Here is a 7400-nt window from a genome sequence, read left to right as displayed (position 1 = left end):
CTTGAAAGATCATCTGGTCCAACCTTTTGTGGAAAAAGGAGCCTAGATGAAATTATCTAGCACCCTGACCAGTCAAGTCTTGGAAACCTAATTCTTCATATTGCAGAGTTTACATCACAAGTGAAATCTTTATTATTTACATTAAAAGAATGATTCAGCTATAAAGCATTTTTCAGTCCATATTAATAAATGTGACCTTTTTAGTCCAAGAGTAACAAATCCTAAGCAGTTTTGAATTCATGAAACTTCATGAAACCAAAATAAAGATATTTTAGGAAATTCACTCATGCTCAAGTTATGAATACTTACAGCTTGTGGAAGCTTACACTGTAATTGTTTTTCTTGTGGAATTTCTGGACAGTGATACAGCATGTGAAATAACGCATGAACCTGATAGAATCTGTAAATAATGTAGTAGAAATCAAAGTTTTTAAAAAAGCACCTATATTGAACTTAAGTATCAGCTGTCTTTGAGCTATACGTTTACACGTTAATTGCAGTTCATATGCAGAACAATGCTTTGGACATTCACTTGTCTAGCTGAAATTGGAATATGGCAAAAATGCTTTTACAGAAAGGGAAATCTAATTCTTTTATATAAATACAAATGAGCATCTTTAGATTCACAAAAAGAGCTATACAAAAATTCTCATCAAAATGTGTGGATTTTATTTTTAATTTTTAATAGTTTTCATTTTCTGTCTTCCTTGAATAAGTTCTGAAAATAATTTACGTGAATAAAGTTTTCCTTTAGTCTTACTATTTTTTTTTTTCCCATTTGTTCTTGTATTCTTATTCTAGGATGAGCTGATTTTGGAGGACATTCAAAAGAAAGATAAGCAAACATCTGTGAATTGTTTTGGTCAGTAAGCATCTGGAGAAGCCCTACACAGTCTTTGGATATCAAAGTATTTGTAATTTCTATAAAATGCCAAATTGGCATAAACCACCTAACTATTCAGCATGAATAATGTATTTAAAACACCACTGATCTTGCTGATTAACATGTACAGTAGTTTTAAACAAGAGTACAAAATCCTTTTGCTGTTTTTAGAAATTTTTGGTTTAAAATATATTGTATAAATAAACAGCCTGTATTAACTGAGTATTAAGACAAAACATGATTATATATTCAATGAGCATTTCTTGCTGTGAATGCATTGAGCTGCAGCAGAACTCTGGTTTTAAATGATCACACCTGTACAACATTATTGATGAGCCCCAGTCCTAGAAAAATGTTAATTTATGGATTCTTGATTTCAGAATTCCAAATATTGGTTCTTACTCAATAGTCACTTTTTGTTTGCACTGTTGAAAGGGGTAAGGTTTGAGGGATGTTACATTCCAGTGTGCTCTGCCAAGCTCATAATACAGTATCTATTCCACACTCCAAGAAGTTTACTGTTTGATTTCAGTAGCAATGATTTCTTCCCAAAATTGAATGAAATGGGGCAACTGGGAGGAAGAGACAAAACACAGTGGAGATTACCTTTACTCTCACACAGGAATAGCAACTGGAGACTGAGTGAAGGGTGCTAGAATGCAACCTTCTTCTTTTGAGAATAACTGTTAAGTTGAAATTCCCACCATTACTATGTATGTCTGGCAAAATTTTGATATGACTGAGTCATCAAATATGCACCTTTGTTTTGTTTTGGCCCTAACTTTACCTGGACTATTTAAAAGAGAAATAAAACTAAAAGCTGTTTTTTTGAGATAAAGTCAGCTGAGTACACACTAAATTCCTTTTTGGGTTTAAATGTTTCCCTTGACCTAAAAGAAAAGTTAGAACAGAAAGGGGAGTATAAAGGAGGTTTTCTGTCATGCTGAGACAAACTGTTAATTCACCCAGAAAACAGAAGAGTGAATGGTTGTTCTTACTGTCTCTGAATTTGATTTCATTGTTCTTACATCATCTCCCTAGCTACCTACTGTGATGAGTTTTAATTAGCAAGTGTGCCCCTTGAATGACAGCAAAATAGATGGAGAAACACCTGTTTTCTGAACATCTCTTGAACAAAGGTTTCCATAACAAATTTTAAGCTTCATGTTTCCCTTATTTCAATGTAATACTGCTTTTACTTTTTTACCATGGGAAAGTTTGTGTGTTTTCTCCTCCCCAATATTCTTATACTTCCAATTTTAGATGGGATTTCTAGGTCAACTACCTTTCAAGCAAACTTCCATTTGAAAGGTTTAGTTTTACAATACCACAGACATATACAAGTAAAGGAGTGCGGTGTAACTTTTTAAAATTCCTACTTTCCTTTAGTTCCAGATAAGCTAGAATAGCTTGAAAAATGAGGCTAGTAAAGTATGATTGCTGGCTTCCACATTAATTGTGCCTCAATGGTTTTCTGTTTGTTTGGATCAAAAGATGGTATTCTTTCTAATTTCTATTTTATCACACTGCAGAGTCATCAACCAAGTTTGCAAAATCATACTATAGCTTTTATAATTGCTGAAAGTTGCATTCTACAATCAGGTGAAATATCTGGGTTTCATTAGTTTTGTTCCCCCCCTCCCTCCCCCGCAGTCAGTTGAACAGTAGTAAATGGAGGCAGAATTTGAGGCTGATAAAGTTGCAAAGTTGTGTCTATTAATGGGACTTGTCTGAAGGATCCCTGGAAGGAATCATATAGGAAGGAGTCATATTTGCTAGTTCTACAGAATGAACAATAACAAAAAATACACATTCAAAGATGTGAAGAACTATATCCAGAGAGCTGAATGATTTCTGTATTGCTGCTCACTGCAGTGGTTTCCACACAAATTCAGTAGCAATCTTCATGGCTCTGGTAATCTTCACCAGTTCCCCTTTTCTGTGGTAAAAGCTTGACACACAGCATGTTTTATGGGTGTAGGTTGAGAAGAGAACTTGGAACATCTTATCAATGAAGAGAAGAAGTACAGTATAAAAATGGGTATTTATGTAATTTTACTTCTGTTTTAACTACTAAGTAGTATCTAGTAGTGTCTTCTACTTAACAGGTACTACCTAATCTATTTGAGCCCACAATCCAATCCTGATGGAAAAAAAACACTAATCTTCGGAGGTGTTAGAACTTTGAAATGCATTTTGAAGAGAAAACAGAATATAATTTAAGTAAAAAAAAGGCACAGGAGCTATATGTGCTGAGTGGAAATACCTTTGAATGATACCCTCTTCCTTCCCAATTCAGACAAAACGAAATTTTTGAAAACATAAATTAAATAACTGACTATAATGTGAAATTTTTCAAAACTTACATCTAGGTAGCTCTCATATCATACAAAATAACTGCTAGAAAAAATAATTAGAAAGAAAAAAAGCCATTTGAGGAATGTAATTTGCCAAGTTCAATGCTTTTATCATTTGTTCAAAAAAAGTGGAAACTACGTCATTCAGTATTTTCTTGTTTATGAAGAGAAGCAGGACAAAAAGCAACGTTTCCTCCATCTGCACAAAAATTTCTATATGCATCTCTTAGGCATCTGTCTTCACAGAATTTTTCTTGCTTTCGTGACGAATTAACGTCTTTTAATCTTTGCAGAAATTTGCAGTACAGTAATGATACACCAGAGGGTGCTAACTTACCTCTAAACAAATTTATTTAGTCATACCACTCTTTTGGGTAAGTGGAGTAAAATCTGTAGTATTCTGGCCTTTTCAGTTTGGAATTTATATAGAAAAGCTACAGATAATAATAAGAAGAGCAACAAAGTCATGTAGAGTTTGAAGATAAAACATCAGAAAAGCACCCAAAGGTGAGCAACAAAGGAGAGGGACTGAGTGAACTAAACTTGAAGTTAAAACAGTAATTCAGATACAGTAGTCCACAAATATGTGACAGGTAAAAATGGAACCGGTGATTAGTCATGCTGGTCAGGTAGTGGTTTGGAGGAAGAAATTATTTAGGCTTGATATTGGGAAACTTTCATAACAGAGTACTTTGGCAACGCACTAGTCTCTCGGGATAGGGTCAAGGCACCATCACAGCGGATATTCAAGACCTCAGACCTTAGATGACGGTGCGAAAACTGTCATCTACAGCTTTGAGAAATGCAGAGGCTGAGCTGGCCTCAAGTTCTTTTCAGTGTTTCTGTCTGCAGCTTTCTGGCTTTAAGTTGTAAGATGGCACTAATTTATCTTTTGCAGTTTTCTGGGAGAGAACACAAGAGTATATATTTCACTACAAGGGTGTTTTATGCACAATAGCATAAGATTTTATTACCGATCAGAATCATGCTAGTCATGCAATGGGGTCACCACTAATGCTGAAGGTATTCTCTTGTTTGCATTACTGCTGCCAACTTCAGCTTCATTTCACAGGCATCACTTATCTTTTTCACAAGGTGATGCTTATACCATATAAGGTAGCATCGTGTCTATTTATTACTTTGTAATACAAAGGAAGTCTGTTGCAGACAAATGGTTAGTCTGTTAGACATAATACCTGATACTTGCCAAGTAGCATTTTCTACAATTGTGCCAATTAAAATGTGAAATTGCTACCACTTGTTTTTGAACTCTCATGTTCTGGCAGTCAGGAAAGAATGCCGTAACTCATCAAGATGCAGCACTGTCAGCTTATCTACGATAGTTCTAATTTTCCTCTAGAATTTAACCTGCTCCTGACCTGAGGAAAAGCAATTTGATAATTCTCTCCTTCTGTGGTCTCTGTGTCAAAAGTGCCAACAGTCTGTAGATCAGCTTTGTATGCCTCTGGAGCACACGGTGTTTCTGATGGTCAGACATGTGCTGTTGTGCCAGACTCTTCCTACAAATCTTTTCTGTGCAGACAGAAACATCCATGTGGAGAGGAGGACACTGCTCATGTCCATGCTGTGAGTGTTTGGGGTTCTTTTCGTATTGCACCTTTAGGATTGCTAGGTATCCCATCAGCTCCAGCAACCTTTAACACTATGCAATCTCTAAATCATCTGCATCACTAGAACCCCTGGCTGCTACAACACTCTGCAGGGAAAACTGCCTGATTTGCACCAGTATGCACCAGTGCCCTTGGTAAAAAAAGGATTGGCTTGCTGAATGTCTTCATGGAGAAGGTTAGTGATGTCCTGCCCCAAGGATCCTTTGGCTGGTGTGCCCCATGAGCTCGGGTCAGCTTTTCCCTTGATTATGTCTAAAGCCCTTTGTCCCCTGGAAAGACACATAACATTTGTCCTGGGGTCACAAGAGTACAGTAGTACCAGGGACTAGGGTGCCCACTGTCTGGAGGGGACAGGGAAAGAACTTTCTTGGGACAAAGTGATATTTGTGTGGTGACGAGGTGGGGAAGGACATGGCCATGTGTGTTGAAGGCTTTTCAGTATTAGGAGTCAGTGAACAAGATATGTTATCAAGTTACTTACAATTCACCAATTTACCCAGGTTCTTTCCCACACAGGACATGGCAGAGGTCCCTCATAGCCCTGCCCATAGCAAACAGCAGTCCGTGTAGAGCTATTCAGAAGCCACCAAAGCTTGAAAAGAGGCTCTTCTACATCCTGGTCCACCTTGCAATACTCTGAAAGCAGGCACTTACCCCAGCTGTACTGCCAAGGCCCACATGCAAAAAACCTCCCCAGAAGATCAACAACGCTGAGAGAGCCCACTTTAGTTCTGGCACTCTAGAGAATCACCGCATGCAGGTGGTATTTTGTCCTAACCAACACAGAGCCTCTCAAATAAAGGCATACAACACACTTCCTACCAGAACAGCCTCCCTAACAAGATCAAGGGCTGTCTATCCCTGTCTTAAGGCATCTGGAGGAAACAACACAAAAGAGAAGAGGAAACCAGTCCCACTAGACATTCCTAAAGGCTTTTTCTGGCCCGCACCTTAACCGAGCACACATTTTAACCATGTTTGACATCCTTGCCCAGCCCAGTGTTGAGCCAAACAGAAGCTGACTTTGGAGATGGTCTAAGTACATCTGTGTCTTTATGCATTTGGCTGTGCAGAATACAGTGAAAAAACATTTCAGCCATCTCCAGCTCCTCTGAACTCAACTGATTTGAAACAGGCAGGACAGAAGTCTGAGAGTCACAGTGGGTGACGACGGGCAAGGCTTTGTGCGATGGAAGTGAGGAACAGATGAGCCATTTGGGATTGCCCAGTCCAGTCTCAACCATGTTTTTGACCTATATTTGCAAAGAGGACCCAGCCTGGGAGGGGACAGCTCTCTGTGGGTTGGCTGTTAGCAGTTGCCTCTGACATGGGAGCGTTATACACTGGGGACGGTGCAGGGGAGGGGCAGGAAAGCCTAGCTGGGAGATAGAGGGAGGGATAAAAGGAGGAAGAACAAAAGTAGCCAGGAGCATCAAGGAATGTTTTCGACATAAACAACCTCATTGAAGTCTTGCTCAGCTTTTCTCCTTGTGTGTACTCAGATGTTGGTGCGTGTTCTGCTTTCTGCTGCTGTCCATGCAATGTTAGTGGTGGATTGATCCTGGAAAGTGTTTAAAGCAAGGAGAGTTTGTGGAATACCTAAAGGAGAGCTGGTTGAATGCCCCTGGTCAAGACTTATGCTGCTTTGTGCTTTGCTATCACTCTTCTTGGAATAGATATGCAGACCTGGATTGTCTTCTTTCTTTCTTTCATTGTAAGCTCTGAAATGGGCATTTCCAGCTTCATGTGCATTTATTTCCTCTTCTGTTAGAATCTCTGCAGTGCCTAGTAATGGCTAGAAGGTCTTTTACAAATTATACAGCTTTTCTAACTAAGGAATAAATAGGTGCAGCGAAAAGAAGCAAGGCAAATAACCTTTATAATGTAGAGGACTCACACTTTTTCGCGATCATAATGGCATTACTATTACTTCTGACAGCATTTCACAGCTTACCAATAGTCTATAGTGTGGGTAAAAGCAACACAGCCTAGGAATATTACAGCACCATACGTTAAATCTTCACTGAAACATAAAAAGAGAGCTCCAGTTTGTGTATGTGAAATTACCAAGTTTGCAGATTATTAGCATGAATGTTAAAAGCTTCTAGCACAGCATACGGTAAATACATTAGTGCTATATTCCAGAAAGCATAATTTTCCCAAGCTATAGGTCTTACTGACATATGTGGTAGAAAGGCTAGTTCTGCCAATTGTCTGCTTCCTTCATATCCTCTGATTTTGGTGCAACTTTAAAGCAACGTGCTTAATAGCCTTAGTCTACTATTTTGAAAAATTGCAATACTATCTATCTGTGTGGAAAGTCACATTTCAATGACATTTGGTTGGCACAGTGGGTTTTGAGAAAAATGGCAAAGGAAACAGTCGGTGCTGAGTTTTGAGAAAAAACGTATCCCAAAGTGTGAGTCTCTATGTAGTAAACTCACATTTTATTTGCTCATATATCACTTTGTCAGGGTTTTCAATAGTTCTTGTGGAAAAAGTGTAAATGAAGTATAAAGCAGCTTTTAC

The sequence above is a fragment of the Charadrius vociferus genome, unplaced genomic scaffold, assembly GCF_000708025.1.
Source record: "Charadrius vociferus isolate BGI_N301 unplaced genomic scaffold, ASM70802v2 scaffold213, whole genome shotgun sequence".
In the NCBI taxonomy this organism is placed as follows: domain Eukaryota; kingdom Metazoa; phylum Chordata; class Aves; order Charadriiformes; family Charadriidae; genus Charadrius; species Charadrius vociferus.
The sequence above is the reverse complement of the archived record's forward strand: the minus strand, read 5'-3'. Positions refer to the sequence as shown.